This window comes from Pongo pygmaeus, chromosome 8 (assembly GCF_028885625.2).
Source record: "Pongo pygmaeus isolate AG05252 chromosome 8, NHGRI_mPonPyg2-v2.0_pri, whole genome shotgun sequence".
NCBI lineage: Eukaryota > Metazoa > Chordata > Mammalia > Primates > Hominidae > Pongo > Pongo pygmaeus.
In genome coordinates, this window is record NC_072381.2 from 702,275 (window position 1) to 730,182 (window position 27,908).

At 44.2% G+C, this 27,908-nt stretch overlaps 1 long non-coding RNA gene across 1 annotated transcript; it reads right to left on the minus strand.

Moving 5' to 3' along the window:
• Nucleotides 1-1,627: 1,627 nt before the first annotated feature.
• LOC134740133 (uncharacterized) lies at nucleotides 1,628-27,783 on the minus strand. The gene is made up of 3 exons (XR_010127366.1): nucleotides 27,644-27,783; nucleotides 27,244-27,457; nucleotides 1,628-3,938 (listed from the first exon to the last, which is right to left on the minus strand). It is a non-coding gene; the product is annotated as an uncharacterized LOC134740133 (long non-coding RNA).
• Nucleotides 27,784-27,908: the final 125 nt, after the last annotated feature.

Here is a 27,908-nt window from a genome sequence, read left to right on the forward strand (position 1 = left end):
ATATATATATATATATATATATATATGGGCAGATGGGCCTTAATCATTTGCATATGATCCTATGACTGATGTTGGTTGCAAAGAAAACTTGTAATTTGCATTAAACACATCGATTGTAAACTCAGATTTTGAGCTGATGGTTCCTTTCAGCAGGACTTTGTGCACCTACACATTACACGTGTGAGCATGGGCTCTCGGCCTTAGACTGCCATTTCCAGGAGCCTGATAGATATCATCTTTATCTGGAACTCCTGCCATCTCCCTGAAATTCATGCTGTCCGCAATCAAACTCATCCTACCTACCAGTCCTCTCCCCCATGTACATTATTTCTGAGAGCAGCCTCCCTTTCACTTTGAGTCCCCTCAAGAACTTCTACCGACAGCATTTCTCTTGTGCACCACCTGCTCCTGTCGAGGCCTCCAGCTATGGCCCAGGTCAGGCCTTCAGAGCCTCCTTCCAGTCTTCCCACCACGGCTGCCAGATCACTCTTCCTAAAAAGTCCCTCTTAGCACAGACCACAGGCCCCTTGCTGTACAACCCACGATTCTATGCCTGCAAACTGAAGAAATCCTTAATTGACATCAATGGTCTCACGAGCCCTGCACTAAACATTTCCCCTGCTTTGTGTTCCTCCCATCTCTTTCAAGCTCCGAGGTTCAGCTGCAGAATTGCCAGCTGTCCGTGGAGAGTCCCCACCTGTGGTGTCTGTTTTTCTGACGTGCTCCTTCCTGTCGTCTCCCCTTCCCCGCAACCTGAGTCATAGCCACACACGGAATTTCACCCAGTCCAGTCCAAGTTCAAACGCCGCTTCTTCCGTGCAGCCTTCCCGAATCTCCTGGTTAGAAAGATTCTCTCCCACCTGTGGAATTACACACCTCTTTATCCACCTGCTCTCCCTGGGATTGGTCATTTATGTGTGTGTTTTATCTGGTGGCTGGCTTATCTATAATTTTCCCATTGTGTTGACTGACACCACAAACAACATAGTGCCTCTGTCTGGAAGTGCAGACTAGCACAGGAGCGGGGAGGAGCAGCCTCTTCCTCGGTCTCATTCTGCTCCATCCGTGAGCAGCCTTTCGAAACGGGTGGTTGGTGAACGCCTTACCATCTTACGTGTTCCTAAGTGTAAAAACTTGGTTCAAATGTGTACCCAGGCAGGAATGAAGGTGCCCAGTACATGTTTATTAGAATGAATCAAATAGACTCCCAGGGCTGTTGGCTTCAAAAGCTCTGCCAAACCCCTGAAATTTCCATCATGGATTAAAGTCACGTTTTTGAGCTACTCCACAGTTTTGCCTAGACAAGTCTCAAAAACAGTGTTGTGAGCTCCACAGAGGGACAGCTACATGTATCTAATTAAACAATTAATTAATTACCATGCCAGCTAGTATTTGAGGACCTGTTTCTATGTCTTGCTTTACTGTCTGCTGATGGGTAATTCCTCACCATTATTTACCCTAACTTCCAGGACCTCGCCTATTTTTTTCTGCTTCACTGAATTCCAAGCCAATTCTAATGAGTGAAAAATTAATTACTTAGGTGTAATGGGCTCAAGATTTCAGGAAATCTGATTGGAGTGGGAAAGAGTAGCAAAGGAATGTGTTGAATCAGAGCAGGCTGGAGGTATCAGTGCCAGGCAGAGAGTTTATTTATTCATGAGATCACTAACAGGAAGGAAACACAAAGCTCTCAGGGAATGGTTCCCCTGCAGAAATGCATCTCAGAGCCGCACCTGGACTACCTCCCTCTTTATCAGATTAATGGAAAATTGTTCATGCTGCACTCTCCCCTGTGTGCCCCAATTCTGTGACTTTTTTTTTTTCCTTTTCCAAAGCTACTGGAATAGTAGGTTGTAAAACACTGCGGCTGGCGTCCCCCAGGTACTTACATCTTCAATCCTCTGTATGGCCGGGGGAAGCAGGGGTTACCATCTCATTGTGGCAAAATCTTCCTAAGCTGCAATTTCCACATAGAGCTGTGGCTGGCAGCTTATGTTTTGGGTTATGTCTCATTCTTGTCTTACCATATTATCAGAAATTCAGCTTGGGTAGAGTAAAGAAAGGACAAAAGTGAGTAATCCCCTGACACAGAAAGCTTGGGTTTAATTAATTAGTATTTAGAAAGCAACTTAAGACTCCGGAACGCAACTCATCTATGCAGTCAAGAGATCATTAACATTTTCATGACACAGGTGTTTTTCACAACATTATAGAATTAACTCTGTAATGTGACAGTGACTAAGTTTGGTAAACCAGAGGTACATTTTCCTGTCTATTGGTGGTTAGTGTCTTTCTCTGGGAGTAACAAACTATCCAATCTATTTACTGAAGAACAAGTACACTAGTAAAAGAGAAAAAGCAAGAAATACTCCCAGAGATTCCCACACTACAATTAATTTACTTTTCCATTTAATTGATGGAAGTACTGAGAATTCAACTGTGAGTCAAAGACATTTTGCTGGAAAAAAAGTTGTGAAACTTATCCTGAGCAAATCACCTAAGTGTTTGGTTGTATATGTTATTATACATTGATATACAATTATCGATAATTGAATTATTTCTGGTAATTTGAATAATTTCAGTTAATTCTTAATCACTGTGCTAATGATAACACGGGCAGTACAAAATAACAAATTATGCAAAAATTGCTCCTGTTTGATCTTAGATTATATAATACTTTATAGCATATTTCCTTTGCCAATTATGATTAATGTCTGGCTTACTTAAGCTATTGTTAAAATTAATTACCATTCTCAGAACCCATATCCACTAACAGCTGAGACAAGCGACACACAAGCTTCTGAAGTGGAAGGGAGAGGCTGGAGACTAAAATTTTGCCATCAAAAATCGGCAAAGTGAGAAAGTGTCAGAAAATTTTAAAATCGACCTTATTCTTCAAAATGGAAAAACACGCACACACCCCAAGTCAAGCGCATTCCCAGACGGCTTCTGTGGTGAGACCCCGCTGCAGTGCTCTTGAGTTGTGTGAGTCGCAGAAGCTTGTGGCTGTGGCCCAAGTCTGGGCCATCTCACACCCACACCCGACAAAAGCAAAGAAAAACAGAGAGGGTCGTGAGGCTCCACTGTCCACACTGAGGCCACAGTGATCCAGGGAGTCCAGCAGCTGTGAGACCAGGCTGCCTAACCATCACCTTGCACACCAGAGGTTGAAGCTTCATTTGTTGAGAAAGGTCTGGGGGAGCCTGAGACAAGGGGCCTCCCAGAACATCCAGACCCCAGTCAGGCAGGAGTGCTGCTGTGGCTGGCACTGTGTCTCAGGTCCTTGCTGTCCTGGCCACCAATATCTTAGGCTGGGCTCTGGGAAGCAGGGCCTGAGGCAGGGGCTGGGGGGCAGGTGCCTCGTGGAGGGTGTGCGCTGCAGACAGAACCCGTCACGGGGTGGCCACCTCAGCATAGGAAGAAGCAGAGCCCTTAGCCCTGCCACTCAGGACACCACAGGGCCAGTCCTCAGGGCAAGACGACGGCCTGGGCCAGCCGGGTGTGGGCAGGGAGCAGCCCACCCATGGGCTCATCACACCGGGAACATGCGTGGTTGTGACCCACCCATGGCCACATAACAGCCGCTGGAGGATGAGGCACCCAGTCTACAGTGCCCGAGCAGGCTCGCTGAGAACCATCACATGTCAGCTGGGCAGAAACCAGGAACCCGCAGGCTCACATCCACCGAGCAGCATGTCCGGGAAGATGGTGTCTCAGAGGATGAGGATCCCCCATGATCTCTGGGGACGCAGAGGTGAGGATCCTGTGTGATCTCTGGGGACCCAGAGTTCCTCATATCCAGCGAGCATTGTGTCCGGGCAGATGGTATCTCAGAGGGTGAGGATCCTGTGTCATCTCTGGGGACCCGCAGCTCCTCATATCCAGCAAGCAGTGTGTCCGGGCAGACGGCATCTCAGAGGGTGAGGGTCCTGTGTGATCTTTGGGGAGAACATCAGACGTACGTGATTCAGTGTTTTTGGTTTATTTTCTATGTTATTCTTTTTTGTGTTTTATTTTTATGACTCCATTTGCTTTGTGTGGACTCATGAAGAATTTTAAACAGTGTCCTGGTGCCAAGCCATGTGCTGGATGCCATATAGGATGTGGCTCAGGAGCTCACATGCATGCAGGGCCTGTAGTCCTAGGACATGGCTCAGGAGCTCAGATGCATGCAGGGCCTGTAGTCCTAGGACCTGGCTCAGGAGCTTACAAGCATGCAGGGCCTGTAGTCCTAGGACCTGGCTCAGGAGCTTACAAGCATGCAGGGCCTATAGTCCTAGGACCTGGCTCAGGAGCTTACACTCAGGTAGGGCCTACAGTCCTAGGACGTGGCTCAGGAGCTTACACACGTGTAGGGCCTGTAGTCCCAGCGACAGACACAAAAGGAAACAGAAGCTGGTGGACACCCCTGGAAAGTCAGGCCTTTTTAGCCGGGAGGGGTTAGTTTCTAAGGAACCACGGATTGTCCAAAAGATCTGATTCGAAACCCTTCCCCTGCCCATAGGGACCTTGTGTCACTCAGCCCTCGAAGTGCGTGGCCAGGGCCTCTCCTGGACCAGCTGCTCATCTCCCCACCCCAGGTGCTGCCCGGCTGGTGGTTTCCCTCTGGCGGTCAGACCTCCGGTGTGGGCATGGGGGATCTTGGCAGGTTGTCACGCTCTGCACGCGGCTCCCGTGAGCCTGGCCAGGCTCTGGTTTCCTTCCCCGCTCCTCACCCTGCCCCGGCTCAGAGAGAAGCGGGCACACGGGGTCCCGGATCCCCCATTCCTGGCATGACTCCCTGGATGCTCAGCTCCCCACGGGGCCTTCACACGACACCAAAGCCAAGGTTTCCCCACACACAGGCTCCTCAGGAATCTGACCCCAGATGGGAAAGCGTGGCCAGGCAGATGGTCACAGAGTCTTGGCCAAAGCACTTGCACCAGACACCCCCCGACGCCCCACAGCTACGGGGCAGGGCACTGAGGAGACCGCCTGTCCCAAAGCAGCTTGCCCCAGCTCCGCAGGCTCAGACGCACGCACCCCTTCCTGCAGCCCCCATAGCAGCTTGCCCCAGCCCCGCAGTCTCAGACGCACGCACCCCTTCCTGCAGCCCCCATAGCAGCTTGCCCCAGCCCCTCAGGCTCAGATGCACGCACCCCTTCCTGCAGCCCCCGTAGCATCCTCCCTTCCAGCCTCACCAAGGGCTGCGCATGGTTTCTCAAGGAGTTTAGACCCCAGGAAGAAGTAGTTGTGCAAAAAACTCACAGGAGAGCAAAGCAGAATTTAGCAAGTGCCATGAGTAGCGTGTTCCTGAGGAAGGTGAAGAATGAGGAGGTTAATTTGAAAATCATTCACTCCTGCTCAGGTCTCCGGTGGGCACGCCCATTGTGTGGCACCTACTCCATTCCCTTCACGGGGAGGCGCGGCTGTCACTCCCTCCAACCATGGGCCTCCGCAGAACATTAGATGAAAATACTCTGAAGCACAGGAAAGAGAGAAAGAAAAAGATTCGAGGGTGGAAAGAAAGAGGTCAGGAATGGAGGGAAGGACAGAGAAGGGATAGGAACACAGAGGGTGTGCTCTCACGGAGAAAGATCTGTGTTAGAAACAGGGAAGAGATGGATGAAGCAAAAGACAAATGCAGACAGAAATAGAGTTGAACTCATGATTTTTCAGATATGATAAATCGGATTTTTTTTTAAACAATAGAGATGCAAAATGCTGTAGGTTTTTTTGTTGTTTTGTTTTTGAGACAGTGTCCCACTCTGTTGCCCAGGCTGGAGTGCAATAGCACGATCTCGGCTCACTGCAACCTTCGCCTCCTAGGTTCAAGCGATTCTTTTGCCTCAGCCTCCTAAGTAGCTGGGACTACAGGCATGTGCCACCACACCCGGCTAATTTTTGTATTTTTTAGTAGAGACGGGGTTTCACCAGTTTGGCCAGGCTGGTCTCAAACTCCTGACCTCAAGTGATGTGCCCGCCTTGGCCTCCCAAAGTGCTGGGATTACGGGCTTGAGCCAAGGTGCCCAGCCCAAAATGCTGTTTTTAAACGTTGCTGTGGAAGTTAGATATTGTGCTCGCTTTGGCAGCATATATACTAAAAATTGGAAATTAGACATTGTATCAGATTCCTGGGGTGGCCGTAACTAAGTGCCACAAACTGGGTGACTTTAAGCAACAGATATCAGCCAGGCACGCTGGCTCATGCCTGTAATCCCAGCGCTTTGGGAGGCCAAGGAGGGCGGATCCCTTGAGCCCAGGAGTTCAAGACCAGCCTAGGCAACATAGAAAGATATCATCTCTACAAAAGATTAAAATAAAAATAATTAGCCAGGCGTGGTGGCACACCTGTGGTCCCAGCTACTCGGGAGGCTGAGGACCACCTCGGCCCCGGAGTTTGAGACTGCAGTAATCTATGATTGTGCCACTGTGCTCCAGTTTTGGTGACAGAAGGAGACCCTGTCAGTCAATTAATCAATAAAAGGAAAAACAAAACCCCAGAAAGGTCTTGTCTCAGTCCTGGGGCTGGACGTCTGAGATCCAGCTGTCAGCAAGGCCCTGCTCTCCCTGACCCCTGGAGGGGCAGATCCTTCCCACCCTTCCAGCTCCTGGGAGCTCTGCAGCGCTTGGCATTTGGCAGTTCATCACCGCATCCCTCCAGCCTCTGACTCCATGACTGCACTTCCGTCTTCCCTCAACTGTGCCAGCTCCAAATGTCCCTTTTTTATGAGGACATCAGTCATATTGGATTAGGACCCACGGTAACAACCTGATCTTGACATGGCTAAATCTGCAAACACCCTATTTCCAAAATAGCTACACTCTGAGGTGCTAAGGATTAGGACTTCCATCTATCTTCTTTTGGGAGACACAGTTCACCCCATAACAGATGTTAATATGGGGGAAAACAAATTTAGGCAGAGACTTTGCATCCTGAGCATCAGAAACTACAGAGGGTTAACTCTCACCCGGCAAACAAATGAACCGAAGCCGTGGAGCACAGTGGAATAAATTATTAGTAACATATGGTATACAACTTCTACAATTTTTGAATAACAAAGAAACTAAAAGGCAATGAACAGGCGATTACAAAAGAGACAGGTTTTATTTCTAGAACGTGAGAAACAGATCATGCTCATCTCATCTGCTGATTAACTGATGGGCTGCCAGACAGTTTCATTTGACATCACACATTTCAGGTCACCTTAGTAAATGGATGGCTACTCCGACAGACAGTGCCTCTGGTTATAATTTTCTGAGACCAAAATATTCCCTTTTATTATCATAAAACCTCTACTAGTGAATGCGTCTTAGCTCTTCAGAGAAGCGCACTTCCTAGTACTGGCCCATAAAAATGAGCTGCAGTAACAGGAAGCCCCTCTGCACTGGGGCTGGCTCCTCTGTCAAGCAGAGACTGTCCTGGCGAACAGACGGGGGAGTGTCCTGCACACATAGTCACCCCTTCAAGGAAGAAAAGGAGCCACCTCTGGGCCGTGCACACCCATTTCTTCTTCACTCTCACCAGTCGGGTCAATCCACTCTCCTGGGCAGTGTGTGTATGAGCGTGCACCTGTGTGCACTGTGTGTGCATGCATGTGTGTGCACTATGTGTGGTGTATGTGCATGAGCGTGCACTGTGTGTGGTGTGTGTGCATGCATGAGTGTGCACCTGTGTGTGCTGTGTGTGCATGCATGTGTGTGCACTGTGTGTGGTGTATGTGCATGAGCGTGCAGTGTGTGGTGTGTGTGCATGCATGTGTGCACCTGTGTGTGCTGTGTGTGCATGCATGTGTGTGCACTGTGTGTGGTGTATGTGCATGAGCGTGCACTGTGTGTGGTGTGTGTGCATGCATGAGTGTGCACCTGTGTGTGGTGTGTGTGCATGCATGCGTGTGCACTGTGTGTGGTGTGTGTGCATGCATGCGTGTGCAGTGTGTGGTGTGTGTGCATGCATGCGTGTGCACTGTGTGTGGCGCGTGTGAATGCATCGGCGTGCACCTGTGCGTGGTGTGTGTGCACACATAAGCGTGCACCTGTGTGTGTATGTACAGAAAGGCTAGGAATGAACAGAGCTCCCTCCACACGGAAGAAAATATGACGCATGGGAAGATGTCTTCCCTGCAAAAGTAAAATAATTAAAAACTGGAATTGACATATTAACGGATGTGATTAGCCTGGCTGAAAATTGTGTGAGAGCCTTTTTTAAGGAATGGGGAAAATTACAAATGGCCACACAGAAACTAATCTAATAGGACAAATAAGGCAATTAACTTTAGGAAAAACAAAAAGAAAGGATCCATGGTGATAGCACATGCTAAGCTCTGGATAACCCTTGCTTGTAATGTGATGACGTGGTTTGACTTGGGGATAGCATTTTGCTATTTGTTTTTGGTATTTTGTTTTTCTGTTCTTCCTTTCCTGACTTCTTTTGGACTAGTCAAAATTTTTTAGTATCTCATTTTAACTCCCTTTTTCTTACATGTCTTTGCACTGCTTTCTGTATTGTTGTCATATATATTATATATACGTACATTATAAACCTCACAAAGCAGTGAGATACTATTTGGGTTACCAGTAATATGACTTTCGAAAAATTAGAAGAAAAAATGTAAAGTATGAAGTCTTTTCTATTTACCATTTTAGAGGCCGTTCATCCATTCCTATAGATCTGAATTTCTATCTAGGGTCATGAAGAACTTCCTTTAGAATGCTTGTAATACAATTATGCTTGGAGTGAAATATCTTTACTGAATCTTCCATTTTAAATGATATTTTCACAGGATTTAGAATTCTGGGTTGACGGCTGCTTCTTTCTGCTCTTTAAAATCTTATCCCATTGTATTCTGGCCTCCATTGTTTTTGAAAAAATCAACCCTAATTCGTGTTATCATCCACTTGGATAGAACTGTCATCTTTCTCTGGCTGCTTTCAAGACCTTCTCTTTCCCTTTGGTTTCAACAGTTTCACCCTCATGTGCCTGGGTGCTGTTTTCTTCATATTTATCCTGCGTAGGGTTTGCTGGGCTTCTGTGATCTGTGGGTTCTTGTCTTTCAAAGCTTCGCATAATTCTCAGCTCTTCTTCCAACATATTTTCTCTACTCCTTTCTTTTTTTCTTTTCCTTCCAAACTTCTCTCACACTTGTGTTGGAGAGATAGATATTGTCCTAAAGATTATGAGTCTCTGTTCATGTTCTATTTTAATAATTTTTCTGTTCTGCAGATTAAATAGTTCATTGACCCTTTCTTCTAACATTTGCAACCCCCTGTTAAACTTGTCTTGTTAATTTTTTATTTTATATATTATGCTTTTCAGTTTTCTAATTTCACCTTTTTTTGTAGTTTAGAATTCTCTGCTGAGATTCCCCATTTGCTCACTCACTCCAGTAGCTGTGACAAAGATGTGAAGTTGTCATAGTTTCTGGAGAGGGCTGCTTGCTAATTCCAACATCTAGGTTATCTAGGGACCAGTTTCCTTCAACTGCATATTCTCTTGACGATGGCTTATATTTTCTCATTTATTTGCACATCTAGTAATTTTTCAAATTTTTTAATTCTTTATTTTTATGGGTACATAGTATGTATATACATTTATGGGTACATAGTATGTGTATACATTTATGGGTACATAGTATGTGTATACATTTATGGGTACATAGTATGTGTATACATCTATGGGGTACATGAAATATTTTGATACAGGCATGCAATGTGAAATAATCACATTGAGGTAAATGGGGTATCCATTGCCTAAAACATTTTTTATTTCTTTGTGTTATGAACATTCCAACTATACTTTTTAAGTTTGTTTTTTTGTTTTTTGAGATGGAGTTTTGCTCTTGTCACTCAGGCTGGAGTGCTATGGTGAGGTCTTGGCTTACTGCAACCTCCACCTCCCGGGTTCAAGCGATCCTCCTGTCTCAGCCTCTGAGTAGCTGGGATTACAGGTGCCCACCATCACGCCCAGGCTAATTTTTGTATTTTTAGTAGAGATGGGGTTTCACCATGTTGGCCAGGCTGGTCTTGAACTTCTGACCTCAGGAGATCCACCTGCCTCAGCTTCCCAAAGTGCTAGGATTACAGGCGTGAGCCACCATACCCGTTTCTAAGTTATTTTAAATGTGCTAAATTATTGTTGACTGCAGTCAGTCTGCTATCTATTACTATATTTTATTCATTCGTACTGTATTTTGTACCCATTAACCATCCCCACTTTCTCCTGCACTCCCCACTATACTTCTCAGCCTCTGATAACCACTATTCTACTCTCCATCTTCATGAGTTTGATTAATTTTTAGCTCCCATAAATGAGTAAGAACATGCAAAGTCTGTCTTTCTGTGCCTGGCTTATTTCATTTAGCATGATATCCTCCAGTTCCTTCCATGTTGTTGCAAATGATAGGATCTCATTCTTTTTATGGATGGATAGTACTCATTGTATACGCATACCACATTCTCCTTATCCATTCATCTGTTGATGGACACTTAGGATACTTCCAAGTCTTAGCTATTTTGAATAGTGCAGCTATAAAGTGGGAGTGCAGATATCTCTTCTATGTACTGATTTCCTCTCTTTGGGGTATATATCTAGCAGTGGGATTGCTGGATCATACGATAGTTGTATTTTTAGTTTTCTGAGGAACCTCCATACTGTTATCCATATCTAGTAATTTTTTCTTGTATGCTGCACATTGTGTACAATATGTTGTAGACAGAGAAGATCGTGTCTTCTTTCTTTACAGGGTGTTTGTTGCATTTGTTCTGGCAGACAGTGGAATTAGTGGTACTTACTTTTGGTCTTCTCAGCCTTAGGTCTATTCTTTGCTAGAGTGGATCTGTTTTGGTTTAGAAAGTATTTTTATGATGCGATCCTTAATCTAGAGTGTGGGACTTACACTTAAAGTTTGGCCTTTCTGGGAACTCAACTCCATTCCAAAGATCTCAGTGAGGTTTTTCCACTGCTGAAGCTGGTACTCCAGTGTCTCCCAAAACTGCCTGCTTCCTTTGTCACCACTAGCTCATGGCCTGCAGTAGGCAATACCTACTAAGCCCCAGAGTCCTGCCCTTCACCTGTCAGCCCAGACTCGAGCTGAGGGACCATGCTGAAGCCCCACGCATGTTTCTGGGGGCTCCTATCTGTGTGTTTCCCCGTCTCAGAAACTCCACCAAACAAATCCAACCACTTCAAAAACTTGAACTTCAGTCTCTTCCTCCTCAGCTCCAGGAGATCACCATCCTGCTTGGCTCTATCTCCCTCCCCTGCAGCAGGAGAGCACCCAGGTGGAAAGCCAGAGCAGTGGTGGGCAACACGGGCTCACCTCATAAGTTTCTCTTCCCCTGTGATGCCCATTTTTCTTGGGTTTTTTTGTTGTTATTGTTGTTTGTTTGGTTGGTTGGTTGGTTTTATTTGAGATGGAGTCTTGTTCTGTCCCCCAGGCTGGAGTGCAGTGGTGCAATCTTGGCTCACTGCAACCTCCACCTCCCAGGTTCAAGCGATTCTCCTGCCTCAGCCTCCTGGGTAGCTGAGATTACAGGCATGTGCCACCATGCTAGGCTAGTTTTTATATTTTTAGTAGAGACAGAGTTTCACCATGTTGGTCAGGCTGGTCTCAAACTCCTGAGCTTGTGATCCACCCAACTCAGCCTCTCAAAGTTCTGGGATTACAGGCGTGAGCCACTGCATCCAGTCTTGTCTTTTTAAAAAAAAAATAAAGTGAGCGAGCTCATGGTCGAGATGCCCACCCAGATGACACTCCCAACACACACTTTTCAAAGCCTAAAATGCCTCGTCTCCTGTGCTGCCCATGCTGTAGTTGTTTCCAGTGGACAAGTCTGTGTCATGGCTGGCAGTAGAAGTCTGTGAAAAATATTTTCATGTGCATATAATGAAAACACCAGTCCAGACTGGAGGAAAACGATAAGGATTTCTGGAGGGATGTCTCCAACAAAAATAATGAAACTGACAGAATTGGCATACTGAGAGGAGATGAAGGTTGAATTATTTTGGGGATAAATGATATTTACATAGTCATAATAATGTAAATTCTGAGAATTGACATAAACGAAAACCAAAATATTTAGGGAGGAACAGGATAGGAAATGTTTGTGTGTGAGCATAGAGAGCAAGAGGAAAATTAGAAAGCCAAGTCCGACTGGGCCAGGCGAGGTGGCTCATACCTGTAATCCCAGCACTTTGGAAGGCTCAGGTGGATGGATCATTTGAGCTCAGTTCAATATCAGCCTGGGCAACATAGTGAGACCCCATTTCAAAAAAAAAAAAAAGACAGCCAAGTCCTCATCCGGGGGATGTAAACTGTCAATAAGCAGTATCTAAAATTAAAAAATAAAGACCCAGTACTATGAGCTTACTATTTAGAAATATGAAGTGAAGCCAGGCGCGGTGGCTCACGCCTGTAATCCCAGCACTTTGGGAGGCCCAGGCAGGCGGATCACAAGGTCAGGAGATCAAGACCATCCTGGCTAACATGGTGAAACCCCGCCTCTACTAAAAATACAAAAAACTAGCTGGGCATGGTGGTGGGTGCCTGTAGTTCCAGCTACTCGGGGGGCTGAGGCAGGAGAATGGTGTGAACCTGGGAGGTGGAGCTTGCAGTGAGCAGAGATGGCGCCACTGCACTCCAGCCTGGGCGACAGAGTGAGACTCCGTCTCAAAAAAAAAGAAAAAAGAAATGTGAAGTGAACACCAAAGGAAACATCAGAAAAGCACAGTGTACTTGCCTGTAAGAAATGGAATCAGTCTGGAAATTGCTTCACTGGAAGTCTAATTATGCAAGTATACATTTTTTATTGGGAAAAATAACATATACAGAGATGTGCATAAATACTTTGATATTTAACAAATAAGTAGAAAGCCAACTAATTCTCAACCAGATTATAAAATTTATTTTCATTTCTTTTGCAAAATATATAGAAGTGTGAATAAATGTTACAGGTAGCACTTCAATGATTGAAAATCCAACTAACCATGAGCCAAGTCAAGACACTGAACATGATTTTCATCCTAGAAGTCCTTCATGCATTACCTCCTGACCGCAATTCCCTCATTCCTGCCAAGACAGGCCTTTCTCCTGACTTGCACCATGATACTTTTCTTTACCACCATTGCATGCATCCCTGTAAAATATGGTTTAATTTTGCTTACTTTTGAACTTTGTATAATGTTGATGTATTTTTTTCCACTCTCCTTTAGGTTGGTAGATTCATCCATGCTGTTTCACGTAGCCTACATTTTTTTCCTCTAACTAAATATTTTTTGAATGAATATATTAGAGTGTATTGATCCATTCTATCATTCTACTGTTGATGGACATTTGGGCTGTTTCCAGATTTGGCTATTATAGGACAAATACACTACAAGTTCATAAGTAGTATAATATATATGGTTACATACTATCATATATATGATATGCTGGTGAACATAAATGCACTTTTCCCCCAGAACTCTGAATTGCTTTCTATGCCAGAGGTTGCCAAGCATTTATGAGCTCTCTATTCTGTTCCACTTATCTATCTGTTCGTTCCTGAACCAATACTACATGGTATTAATGCAGCCAATAACATCTACATATCTGACAGCAGAAGATCTCTTGTGCCTTCCTTCTCCGCCTCCCTTCTTCTCCTTCTTCAATGCCTTGGCTCTTCCTGTGCCTGGAATTTTTGCATATTTTGAATTACCTTGTCATGTGTCCCTACCTCACCCCAAATACCTCCTGGGATTCTGAGTGGGATTGAACTGAATCTAGAAATCAACTGACAGATTAACCACCTCTCTGCATTTTGATTCTCCACAACAGGGCACATCTCTGCATTTGTTTAGGTTTTCAGCAATGTCTTTCAGTCTTTCAGTAAAGTTTTATAATTTTTCTCATAAAAGTTTTTTACACTTTTCTATCTATTATCATTGCTATTGGTGATGCTATTTTTAAAAGGTATATTTTTAATTACATTTTCTATTTGTTGCTTTTATATAGAATACAATTGAATTTTTATACTGATATTATTTTTGGTAACCCCCCATAAACGTTCTTACTAATTCCAATAGTTTATCTGTAAAATATTTTTTAATTTACTACAGATAAAATTGTTTTATCTACAAAAAGTGGTGGCTTAGTTTTTCCCTTTCCTCAACATTGCCCAGGTGAGGCCTCTCTGCAGCAGTTCACCCCTGAATTTCTGCTTGCCATTGCCCCAGGACAGGCTCTCTGCAGTGTCTCTGCTCCTGTGACAAGTCCCTGCCTGGGGCCCCGGGCTGTCACAGCATCTTTTGAAATCCAGATGGAGGCTGTCCCATAGCTCTAGCATTCTTCTTGCCTAAAAATCAGCACCACATGGATGCCACCAAGGTTTATAGCTTGTACTTTCCAGAGCCATGGCTCCAGCCACAGCTGCGGTGACTGAGCACTGCACCAGATGTGGGTTCCCTGGAGCTCCCAGTCGGTGATGGGGGCAGCCTTGAAGACGTCGGAGGTGCCTTCAGGGTCATTCTCCCTGTCCTGATGATTCCTTCTCTCCCCAGTCATCTCCTCAGTGAACAGTCACTTGGCCACACCCTTGGTTTGCTCTCCCAAAGTCCCCTTTTTATTCTTTACACGGTCAGGCTGAAAAATTTCAAAATCCTTCCATTTTGCTTCTCTTTTATTTATGAATTCCATCTTTAAGTCATTTATCTCATATCTGACTGTATGTGATTTAAAGTAGCCACACAACTTCTTCATTATTTTGCATAGACATTTCTTCTGCCAAATATCCTAGTTCACTACTCTTATAGTCCACTTCCCGTAAAGCCTGAGGCATGGATATAATTCAGATAAGTTCTTTGAATCTTTATAACAAGGATGGCCTTTCTTCTAGTTTCCAAACCTTGTTTCTCATTTCTGCCTGACACCTAATCAGAATGTCCTGTCCATATCTCCACCAACATTCTAGTCACAACTACTTAAGGAATCTCCGGGAAGGTTCAGGCTTTCCCCACTCCTTTTCTTCTGAGCCCTCACCAGAATTGCCCTTCATGCCCCTTTCATAGCAATCTGGCTTTTTCTAGCACATACCTCCAAATCCTTCCAGCCTCTACCCATTTCCCAGTCCAAAGCCACTTCCACATTTTCAGGTATTTGTTATAGCAACGATCTGATTTCTCACTACCAGTTTTCTGTCTTAGTCTGTTTTGTGTTTCTAGAATAGAATACCATAGACTGGATCATTTATAATGAACAGAAATTTACTTGGCTCACAGTTCTGGAGGCTGGGAATTCCTACATCAAGGTGTTGGTGTCTGGTGAGGGCCTTTGTACTGTGTCATCTCAGGGCAGAGAATGCAAGAGAGCAAGAGAAGGCTGAACTGGCTTTTATAACTAACCCACTCCTACAATAATGGCATTTATCCATTCACGAGGGCAGAGCCCTCATAACCCCATCACCTCCCCACACTGTTGCATGGGGGGTTAAGTTTCTAACACATGAACCTTGGGGGACACACTCAAACCACAACACTAGTCAAGGATATCTTGAGAGGTGATGAAGTAAAGGATAGGTCTCTGCATCCCAATATTCTCCCAACCTAAAAGCCAGAGTCAGGCTGATAAATGAACTCCAAATAATCAGATTTCTGAAATCTATGCCAGCGTCTTTGAAAGCCAAGTCAGCCGCAAGAACAAGAATTTTCCCCACTGATACTTAAGCCAAAAATTGACCAAAAAATTAGAAAGGAATGAAGAGAGAAAAAGAAAAGAAAAGAAGGAAAAATCCACATATATAAAACAACAACAGGAACCGGGGCATAGTTGGAATTCTGCAGCTCTTACTCTAAAACTGCAATGAGTGAGCGTGCCAGTTTGACTTGACTATTCATGAACTTCAGCATAATGGGACATGTATTTTATTCAATTGATTTTTATTTTGATTTCATGATATTATTCTGGGGCTTACTATATTACTATATTTAAAAGTTTTTACATTCATGTTCATAAGTGAAATTGGCCTGAAATATTCCTTATTTATTTGTCCTTGGTATCAAGGTTTGTTATATCTTAAAATAAGTTGCAAAATGTTCCTTCTTTGTCTGTTGTCTGGAAGAGTTTGTGTAAGAATGGAGTTGTCTTTTCCTTGAGTGTTTGGAATAACTACCTTGTGAGGCAGCAGGGCCTGGAGTTTTAAGGAAAGAAATGTACTACTGATGTAAGTATTTGAAGGTTTTGGTCTATTGTAGTCTTCCATTTCCCTGTTTTTTTTAAATTATTATTATACTTTAAGTTTTGGGGTACATGTGCACAACTTGCAGGTTTGTTACATATGTATACATGTGCCATGTTGGTGTGCTGCACCCATTAACTCGTCATTTAGCGATGAGTTCGTGTCCTTTGTAGGGACATGGATGAAGCTGGAAACTATCATTCTCAGCAAACTATCGCAAGGACAAAAAAACATTTCCTCTTAAGTCAGTCTTGGTATGCTTCCCTAAACATTTCCCCATTTCATCTATTTTTTCAAATTCATTGGCCTAAAGTTGTTAGTAATGCCTTATTTCTATTACATTTGTGTGTGGCAGCTATAGTGATAGTCCCTGTTTTATTCCAGTATTGGTATTTGTACCTTCTCTTTATTTTTGGTAAATATCACAAGGTTTTGTCCATTTTATTCATGTTATTGAAGAATAAACTTTTATATATCTCAATCCTTCCTGTTGTATATTTGTTTTTGTTTCCTTTGATTACTGATCCTATCTTTATTATTAATTTTTTTCCTTTTTTGGATAATTTTGCATTTGCTTTTTTAAACTTCTTTGATGGATATTAAACTTCTTTTCAGCATTTCTTCTTTTCTAATATATGAATATGAAGCTTTTTCTTCTAGTTTAAGCTTTGGCTTCAGTCACAGTTTTAATATGTTGCATTTTCATTATTCAATTCAAAATTCAGTTTTCATTGTAATTAATTATATAGCATGATTTATTTATTATGTTTCTAATTTCCAAAGATATGTTTCCATTTATGTTTTTGTTGAGTTCTCCCTTAATTACATTATGATCAAAGAATATTTGGATATTATGTAAATCATTTGAAATGTTTTAAATCTTGCTTTATAGTCATGTTTGCAAATGCTCTGTGTATACTAGGAAATATGTGTTTTCTGCAATTGGTTATGGTGTCCAATAGATGCTATTAAATCTAGTTTGTTACTTATATTATTCATCCTTTTATATCTTATCTGATAACTTCCATCAATCACTGAGAGGAGTGTACCACAATTTACCTCTATAATTGTGAATTTGTCTATTTCTCCTCATGGGGCTATCAAGTTTTTGCATTATATATTTTGGTGTTATTTTTATGAGGTACAGCCACATTTAGATAATTATGTCTTCCTAATTGAAATTTTCATTATCGTGAAGCGTCCTTATCCCACCCAACGCTTTCTGCCTTGCAGCCTATTTTGCATGACATTAATCTGTTTACCCCAAAATATCTTTTGCAAGAACAAAAGTTGTGCATAATTGCCAATCATTTCTACATGATCTATTTTCATCGGCTGATCTTAAGATTTTTTTTCTTGTCTTAGAGTGTATCCACTGAGCTTTAAATTTTGATTATTATATTTATTTTTAGAAGTTCTGTTCTCTGTCTGCTACTGCTCAGCCTGAAGCACAGTGGTGCGATCATGGCTCCCTGTAGCTTTGACCTCCTGGGCTCAAGCAGTCCTCCAGCTTCAGCCTTCTGAGTACCTGGGACCACAGGCATGTGTCACCATACCTGGCTAAGTTTTAAAATTTGTTTTGTAGAGATAGGGTCTCACTCTATTGCCTAGGCTGCTCTTGACCTCCTGGCCTCAAGCGATCCTCCTACCTGAGCCTCCCAAAATGCTGGGATTACAGGTATGAGCAACCACACCCAGCCTAGAAGTTCTGTTCTTAAGTGGACCATATTATTTTCTATAGTTTCAACTTTCTCTGCATGAATTTCAAATTTTTATTTCATTTCTTTAAAAATGCTATGTTTAGTTGTTTCAAAATGCATATCTGATCATTTCACTCTTTAAAATCTGTCCAGTTCTGCTTCCGTTATTTCTGTTTCTCCTGATTCTCGTTCATGTTTTCTCGCCACCACCCCACAGCCATTACTTTGGGTATCTTGTAATCCCTACTAGAAAATATGTGTTTTCTGCAATTGGTTATAGCGTCCAATAGATGTTATTAAATGGCTACCTGCTGGCCACGGACCTTGGAAGTTACTGCTGTTGGTTACCCGAGGTCCCGAATGTGTACACTCTCCTTTACAAGCTTTCCTGTTTCCTTCTAGGAATGTTGGGGGCACCAACAGTCTCAACCATCTCAAGTCAACTCCACGGCCTGATTTTCCTTGGCCTCCCAGTCATAGATCTCCCAGTCATAGATCACATGTACCCAGTGCGAGTCTATGCAGGAGCTGGTCTGTGGCCCCAGAGAAACTCTCTGGGAATTTTTTCCCCGTTTTCTTTCCTGTAGATTCATTTCCAAAGCAGCTTTCTTTAAAATCCCCTGTGGGTGTGTGGAGCATAGGTTTAGATACGGCTCACCTCTGCTGTGCGTGTGATTCCCTTTGGGGTCCCAGCCTTGCAGGAGGCTCTTCTTTATGACTGTTTGTACTGGAACTGATTTCTCCTCCTCTTGTCCCGAGTGGCTGAGGAATGAAGACCTAGCGTGGGCCCAGCAGGCACCCTCAGGGCATAAGCCTGGTTCGATGGTCACAGACCCTTTCATACATTTAGTATACACACACGCTTGAAAATTCTCTATAGACTTCTGTACTGTAATTTGGGTTCCTACTGCCTTTTCATATTTTTGACATTTTTAAAGTTTTTTGGAAAAAAATATAGGCCAGGCACAGTGGCTCACACCTGTAACCTAGCACTTGGGGAGGTTGAGGCAGGAGGATCACCTGAATCCAGGAGTTTGAGACCAGCTTAGGCAATATAGTGAGACCCCATCTCTACAAAAAAACATATGAAAATTAGCTGGGGGTGTGATATGGTTTGGCTGTGTCCCCACCCAAATCTCATCTTAAATTGCAGCTCCCATAATCCCCACGGGAGGGACCTGGTGGCAGGTAATTGAATCATGGGGGTGGGTTTTTCCCATGTTGTTCTCATGAAAGTGAGAAAGTCTCACAAGATCTGATGGATTTATAAAGGGCAGTTCCCCTGCACACACTCTGCACCTGCCACCATGTAAGACCTGCCTTTGCTCCTCCTACAGTTTCCACCATGATTGTGAGGCCTCCCCAACCATGTGGAACTGTGAATCCATTAAACTTATTTTTCTTTATGAATTACCCAGGCTTGGGTATGTATTTCCTTATTAGCAGTGTGAGAACAGACTAATGTAGTGTGGTAGTGTGCACTTGTAGTCCCAACTACTCAGGAGGCTGAGGTGGGAGGATCAATAGCACCCAGGAGGCGGGGGTTGCAGGGGGCTGAGGTGGGAGGATCAATAGCACCCAGGAGGCAGAGGTTGCAGGAGGCTGAGGTGGGAGGATCAATAGCACCCAGGAGGCAGAGGTTGCAGGAGGCTGAGGTGGAAGGATTGCTTGCACCTGGGAGGCAGAGGTTACAGTGAGTTGTGATTGCACCACTGCATTCCACTCTCTCTGGGAGACAGAGTGAGACTGTCTCAAAACAAAAGGTCGAAGTTCTGAGTCACTACTTCAGTTTTCTCTGGATTATGGACCAGAGGAGTTAATGCAGGTTCTAAAAATGCCTAACATTACCAGGAGATTAGGTTGGGCTCTGCAAGAATCCAGTTCAATAGCCATTAAAATATATTCTTCTCCTTGAATAAACGTTCTTAGAAAATTGAATAGTATTGTTTTATAGGCCTCCAGATCCTAGTTGGTTTTTGTTGCTCTGTTTTTAAATAGTTCATGGAATCAGGATAATAGAAGTTTAGACAGCACAGTCCCTGCATTTCTTACTACTGAATCTCCTAAGCTACTGCATAGCACTCTTCCCAGGAAATGTGGAAAAGTGAGCATGGTTACACAATCAGAAACTCGTATGCTGGAAGGACCCTTAGAGATTTTCTGAACCAACCAATCAATTGATTTTTTAAAAGAAACAGAAGAATTCTGAAGGTTAAGTGACTTGCCTCACATTAAATCTACAGTGTTAAATTGCAGACCTTCAACGAGAATGTGTCCTCTCCATTCCAGGCCATTGTCTAAGTAACAGCTTCTCCTAACAGAAAACTCAACAACATCAAACAACACCATTTCTCTGAGCCAGCAGGAAGCCCTGAGGTAGGGGCATGCAGCCACAGGGTACCTCAGCCCTGCCATTGGGAACCAGACCCTCCTCTCTTCCCACGGCACCATCCTTGTGGCTGCAGAAAGAGGAGAAGTGTAAAGGGGAAAAGAAACATCTTCCTATGAAGCTTGGACTTGTTCTTGCAAAGAAGTGCCTGGGCCAGGGACATCCACCCCTACCTGGATGGTTGAAGCAGTGTCTGATGGTCAGTTTTAGCTTTCCAGGCTCCAAGGAAGAGAAGAGCCAGAAAGAGGAGATTGCAGCTGCCTTTCTTGCACCGTCCCTTTAAAATAGATGCTTTGCAGGTTTGCTTTTGTTGTTTTTAAGACTACAACATAGTCATCGCTCATAATATTTGTAATGTTGACATTCACAAATATGTACAGACATTTATATGCAATTTAGTCAAGGTTGGTAAATCTAACAATTTGTAGCCACCACCCAGAACAAGAAAGAGAACACTGCAAGTCTCCATGCATCCCTTGCCAATCACAAACCCCCCAAACAGGCATCTGACATTTTTAGTAGTCATTGCTTTGCTTTTCTTTACAGTTTTACAACATGTGTGTACCTCCCTAGAATATACAGTTTGGTTTTGCATGTTATTGAATTTTATGTAAATTGAATCACATTATGTATTATTTTTTAAAAGGTTTTTTGTAGAGATGGGGTCTCACTACACTGCCCAGGCCAGTCTCAAACCCCTGGCCTCAAGTGATCCTCCTGCCTCAGCTTCCCAAAGCTCTGGGATTGCAGGTGGGAGCCATGGTGCCCAGCCACCCATGCTATACACTCTTCTGGGACTGCTTTTCCCCCTCATTATTATATTTGTAAGATTCATCCACACTGTTATCTATAACTGCCATTCTCTTATCTTCATTGTTGAACAGAATCCCATAGAGTAAATATACTTCAGCTGACTTATCAATTCTATTATTGATGGGCATTTGGGTGGCTTGCAATTTGGGGCTATTATTAACAGTAATAATATGACACTTTGAGCATGCTGGTACATAGATCTTTAGACACACACACAGACTCACACTCAGATCTCTGAGGTATATTCCTAGGGGGAGAGCAGGTGTGACTGTCTTCAACTTTACTGGATAACATGAGGCCGTTCCTCAGTGATGGCACCCATTTGCAATCCCTTCAGTGGATTTGAGGGTCCCTGATACTCCACATTCTGGTTAACATGTAATGGTGTCAAGCTGTAAACCTTACTTAATGATGGCGAGATGGCAGCGCCGCTGAGCATTTCTGTGGTTTGGGACTCTGCTTGCTGATAAGATCAAACACAGTGACAGGTGGATTGGCCGTTTTTGCATCAGCCTTTTTGTGATTTGCTCATCCAAGTCTTTGGCTCATGTTCTATTGATCATCCTGGCCTTTTGCTGTGATTTATAGATGTTCTTTATGTATTCTAGATACTAACTCTTTTCCAGTGTCTTTTCCAACAGTCTGACTTCTTTTCTCATTCTTTTTATGGTGTGCTTTGGTGGATAAGATTCTTCATTTTAGCGTGTTAAATTGAGCAATCTTTTTTCATGTGTGGTTGGTACATACTGTGTCTTGTTGGGGAAATCTTTCCCTCCCCCAAGGCCATGCATGGCAACATCCTCCAATAGTCCCTTCCAAAAGCTTGTGCTTCCATGTTTAGATCTTGATGTTTTCTACCTCTGGTCTTAGTTCTGGACTACGACTCTACCAGGTGACCCCCTCACCCCCTGCAGAAAATAATAACACCTGCATCTACCACAGAAGGTGAGCAGCCTCCACCCAAAGCAAATGTGGCACAATCAAGCAGACAGGATCCTGGTCAGGCCACCCTCTGGAGGAGCTGCATAGGAGCTACGCAAGTGAGTTCCCATGTCTGGGTTTTTAGTTTAGACCAAGCACAGTCCACACAGCGAGCACAGGGACAGGCAGGTAGAGAACCCATGGGGAAGAGCCTGCAGCCTTTGTTAGGATGGGAAACTAGGGGGAAGGCCGGGAACAGGATATGAATGCCAAGGCAGGGAAATCCCGTAAGTGAAAAAGCCAGAGAAGGGGTCCTCAGTCTCCACCTTTCCTCATAACCCATTGATCCTGAACCACACATACAACAGACGCAGTCACCCTGCTGAGGACAGTGGAGATGAACGTACTGAAATTGCCACTCAAGAAACAAGTTTTCAGTTCACATCCAGCCAAAGAAACTACCTACCAAGCAAAGAAAGCAATAATCACGGAGGAAAATAACCAATTCCGAACTCCCCAGCTCAGTTTTTATGACCAGAATGCAATGAAAAATTACCCAGCACATGAGGAGCCAAAATTACCCAGCACATGAGGAGCCAAGAGAGCAGACGTTCCTGAGAGAAGGGAAGTCAGATGTGTGCGGCTCCAAGTGTGGTTCTGGATGCTGGAATCGACATGTCAGTGTTCACTCTGTTTATTCATTCTTGTTTATATCGTTAAAAGAGTTCTTTATTTTTATTTTTATTTTTTTGAGATTGAGTCTCGCTCTGTCATCCAGGCTGGAGTGCAGTGGTGCAATCTCTGCTCACTGCAACCTCCGCCTCCCAGTTCAAGCGATTCTCCTGCCTCAGCCTCCTGAGTAGTGATGACTATAGGCGTGTGCCACCACGCCCGGCTAATTTTTTTGTATTTTTAGTAGAGATGGGGTTTCACCATGTTGGCCAGGCTGGTCTTGAACTCCTGACCTCAGGTGATCCACCCGCCTCAGCCTCCCCAAAGTGCTGGGATTACAGGTGTGAGCCACCATGCCCAGCCTTTTTGTTTTTAACTATTAGATTAGTCAGTTTTCCAAACACTGTTGAAAAAAATCCACCATTGCTGCCCTGACCTGAAGTGCATCCTCACACAGCCATAAATCACACACACACGATTCTGTTTCTGAGTTTTCTCTTCTACCCAGATGGCTGGCTCGCCTACCATTAGCACATTGTGGTTACCCAGCTCTACAACACGACTTCATATTTAACACAGCCGGTCTTCCTACGGTGTTCAGGGATGTCTTGGCTACCCATGGCACTTTGCAATTCCATATACATTCTAGAGGTGGCTTTAAAATGTCACTAAACAAACAAACGAAAAACCTGTGGAAGTGTGACTGAGGCCACGTGAAAGTGCACAGTCGACTTGGGAAGGGCCCAGATGATGGCGTGGCGTCTGCGTGGCACCTGCGTGGGGCCTGTGTGGCACCTGTGTGGTGCCTGCTAATCCATGAACATTTGTGGCTTTGTATCTGTAGGCTCTTCCAATGTCTCACATGAAGTTTCATAACTTTACCTGGAGAGGCCTTTTTGTTAGATTTATTTCTAGCCATTTGACATTTTTTGATGCTACTTTAGTTATATATCTAAATTTTTGTTTTCTTTTAGATGAAGTATTGCTCTGTCAGCAGGCTGTAGTGCACTGGCGCGATCTCGGCTCACTGAAACCTCCACCTCCCTAGTTCAAGCAATTCTCCTGCCTCAGCCTTCCAAGTAGCTGAGATTACAGGTGCCCACCACCACACCCAGTTAATTTTTGTATTTTTAGTAGAGACAGGGTTTCACCATGTTGGCCAGGATGGTCTCAATCTCTTGACCTCCTGATCTGCCCACCTCAATCTCCCAAAGTGCTGGGATTACAGGCCTGAGCTGTCACACCTGGCCTAAAAATTTTTTTTCTAATTTCTTTGTTGAATACAGAAATGTAACTTTAATCTTTATGATCAATAACCTTGCAAAGCTCGATTACTATTAATTCTAGTAATTTATCTACAGATTGGTTTTCCTATGTGCATGATAATCTGTGAATAATGGTACTTTTATTTATTGCTTCATCATCTTTATAAGTGTTATTGCTTTTTATCACTTGCTGCACCGGCTGGGACCTCTCTCGCAAAGTTCGACAGGAGTGTTGTCAGCTGACACTCTTATCTCGTCTTCCTCTCTAAGACAAATTGTTAACATCTCACTATTGAGTATGACATTTGCTGTGGGCCTTTTGCAGCCATCCTTTATCAGATTGAGGAAGTCCCTGTCCGTTTCTAGATTGCTAAGAGGTTTCTTTTTAAATAAGGAACACATGCTGAACTCTGTCCAATGCTTGTTGTAAATCTCTAAGGTGATCATATTCTTTTTCTCCTTTAATGTGTCAGTGTGATGAATTATATTGATTGGTTTTCTAAGGCTACACCTATTCTGAGAATACATCCACTTTGGTAATGAGGTATTTTTCCTCCTTCTGTTACTGATCTCAACTTGTTGATACTTTGTTAAGGGTTCCTGCACTGTGTTCAGGAGGGAGATTAGCCGGCAGTTAATTTTCCTTTCTGGCAATGTTTTCACCTGGTTTTTGCATCAAGGCTGTGCCGGTCTCATAAAACAAGCTGGGATGTGCTGCTGCTTTTCCTGTTTTCTGAAAGCAAATGTGTGAGATCAGTGTTAGTTATTCCTGACAGCCTTCCTAGAGCTCACGAAATCACAGTCTGCCATGCAGAACAAATTCCGGCCGAGAGGCCCTTCTCCTTCTCCTTCAGTCGGTCCAGTGTTGGGCATCTCTCTCTTGGGAGTTCCCAGGGCCGGGCAAGGGACGGGCACCATGTTGATGTGGATGAGTCTTCCCCTGATTTCCCACCCTGGGCAGGCCCCACCTCACTGTCCCCACCCCAGGCCTCTCCACCCTGAGAGCCAAGAGTGTGCAGGGAATACCTCCCTCTGGACAGAGGCGGCCCACGGCCCTGGAATTCCCAAGCCCTCTGTGTCCATCCAGGGAAATACCTCCCTCCGGACAGAGGAGGCCCATGGCCCTGGAATTCTCTAGCCCTCTGTATCCATCCAGGGAAATACCTCCCTCCGGACCGAGGCAGCCCATGGCCCTGGAATTCTCTAGCCCTTCTGTGTCCATCCAGGGAAATGCCTCCCTCCGGACAGAGGCGGCCCATGGCCCTGGAATTCTCTAGCCCTTCTGTGTCCATCCAGGGAAATACTTCCCTCCGGACAGAGGCGGCCCATGGCCCTGGAATTCCCAAGCCCTCTGTGTCCATCCAGTAACTGACCTTGAAGTTTCAGATCTTTAATTCTTTCTGGTATTTTCCTTTCCCCAGATGCAGGCCTCGTGTGATTTCATTTCAGTGGGAAGGTTCAGCCTAATGGCATTACCAGATTCCAGAAGCATCAACTCCTTGCTCATCACGTCACATCCACTCTATGAAATATATCTTTGTCTGCTCAAGCCAAACCAATCCCTCTCATCTTTGTGATATGACACAGGGTAGTATGGTAACTTTCCCCCTCTCCAGAATAACATCAGCGATACCTCACAGGAAGGTGCAACTTCACAACCAATCACACACTCCAGCCAAATGGGCCACAGCTGTGAACCAAAGACAAGCTAATATTTCAATTGCTTTGAGTTAGCAAATATCTTAGTGTTCTTATTTCAATGAATACAAATGGTAGAGCTAAAGTTTTCGTTTGTCTGAGTCTAGAAAGTCTTACAACGAATATCTTCCAGGCGCACATCTAAGAATAATGGAATAAAAATCAGGAATGTTGCTGGATAAATCAGAAGCCCCGGCAAAATCCACACTTGTATATGTGCTTCTGTGCCTACAAAGAGGAAGAAAATTTCCAGTCCTGCCTGGCTTGCCTCAATATGCCAGTCAATTTTATCTCTTTCCAGTCTCTGGGTGTGTAGTGTCTATAATATTTGCAATTTTCAATGTTCTTTGAATAAAGAAAAGAAATATGATGTTTCTGAATCTTTGCTCCACTTTGCTGCAGGAACCTGTGTATACAGAGCAACACTAACATTTTATTCTTTTTTCTACCATAAAAGAATATGGGCTTTTTTCATTCTCCATCCAAAGTCATTATTACTTAAAAAAATAGAATTGGGCCGGGTGTGGTGGTTTACACCTGTAATCCCTGCACTTTGGGAGGCCAATGGGGGCGGATCACCTGAGGTCAGGAGTTCAGGACCAGCCTGGCCAACATGGAGAAACCTCATCTCTACTAAAAATATAAAAAGTAGCCAGGCATGGTGGAGGGTGCCTGTAATCCCAGCTACTTGGGAGGCTGAGACAGGAGAATCGCTTGAACTCAGGAGGCAGAGGTTGCAGTGAGCCGAGATCGTACCACTACACTCCAGCCTGGGTGACAGAACAAGACTGTCAATAATAATAATAATAATATAATAACAATAAATCAGCAAAGGGGATCTCTAATTAGTATGCAGTGGATTTTGCAAATCACACCATGACTCCTGCTGTGCATTCGTGCAGAGTAGGTGGACGCACGTATTCTCTGCATTTGTAACCTGCTCACACACAGCTCATTCCAATGGAGATCCCCTCACCCGGGTGACGTTTATGGAAAGCATTACGCCATCTGGAGAGCAGTTACTATGAAAAAGTTTAAAGCAAGAGTTGTCCTGGAAAACGATGCTTTATACATTAAGGATTTGGGTGCTGTGGAAAAGCATCCTGCAGAAGGTGGACTGTGAGTTTTGCTAACCTCAGGACATAGGTGGCTGTGCTCTTGCTCAGCAGACAATACGTTGACCGTCACAACACAGCACCCACGCTGGCAGAATCGGTCCCCGCCATCCGTGCTGCCTGAGTCACAGAATCGAAGAAGCAATGGCAAAAACGAGCATTCAAGACCACACGGCCCAACAGAAAGGCCCGCAGCCCACGGAGACCTGTGGTTTGACCGGCCTGAGGTCCTGCCAAAACAGTTCATCCGGTCTCTATGTCTCCCTGGAAGAAGGTGCTCCATATTTTGGAGAAAATTACTCTCCTTTTGAGCGTCCTGACAGTTTTCACGCTGGCAGTGCCCTCTAGTTACATACCCGAACATCCAGAAACTGCCTGAAAAGGGTCCACAGCTCACGTTCCCGCCTCGGGTGTCCAGGTTATTCACTCGGGAAGCAAAAAACAACAGGACCAAGGATTAGAAATTAAACTGTAGAATTTACCTTTTTATCGGCAGTGTGTGGCTCTGCCTTCCTTGTTGCTTGTGTGGAAACCCAGGTCCACGTGAAGGAATCAGACAGCTCAGAGGGTGGCTGCGGAACTGAGAAGGCGTCTGCTCACTGCACTAGTGTCCGCAGCAGGGCCCGAAAGAGATGATCTTCACTCGTACACTTCATGGAGTCTTGAATTAATTATCCGAACTTCCACTTTAGGATCCTAATCATTTAAATACAAAAAAGAGCGGAGAGAGAGCCTTTTTGTGTGGCCAGAAACAAATCTCCTTTGAGTGTGTATTTCATTCTCGGTGCCATGATTTAAGGGATGAGATGGCATTTTGTAGAAGTGAAAAGAGACAGAGATAGAAATACAAAACATACTGGAGCTGAAGTTTCTGCTTCATACCTGACTTTACACGGACAGGTCCTAAGTCTCAGAGGCCAGGCCTCCAGAGCAAAGGGGTCTTGAGAGTAACCTACAACAGAACGGGCACATAGTAGCTGCTCAATACATTTTGATGAAAGAAAAAGGACTAGAACCATTTGTGTTTGCCAACAAGAACCGCCTCCTAGGTCTCACCACAAATAACAGAGGACAGATGGAAGAAACTCACGTTTCCCCAAATGATTCTTGAAGCACTCCTTCCTCACTGTACATTTTTACTAAATAC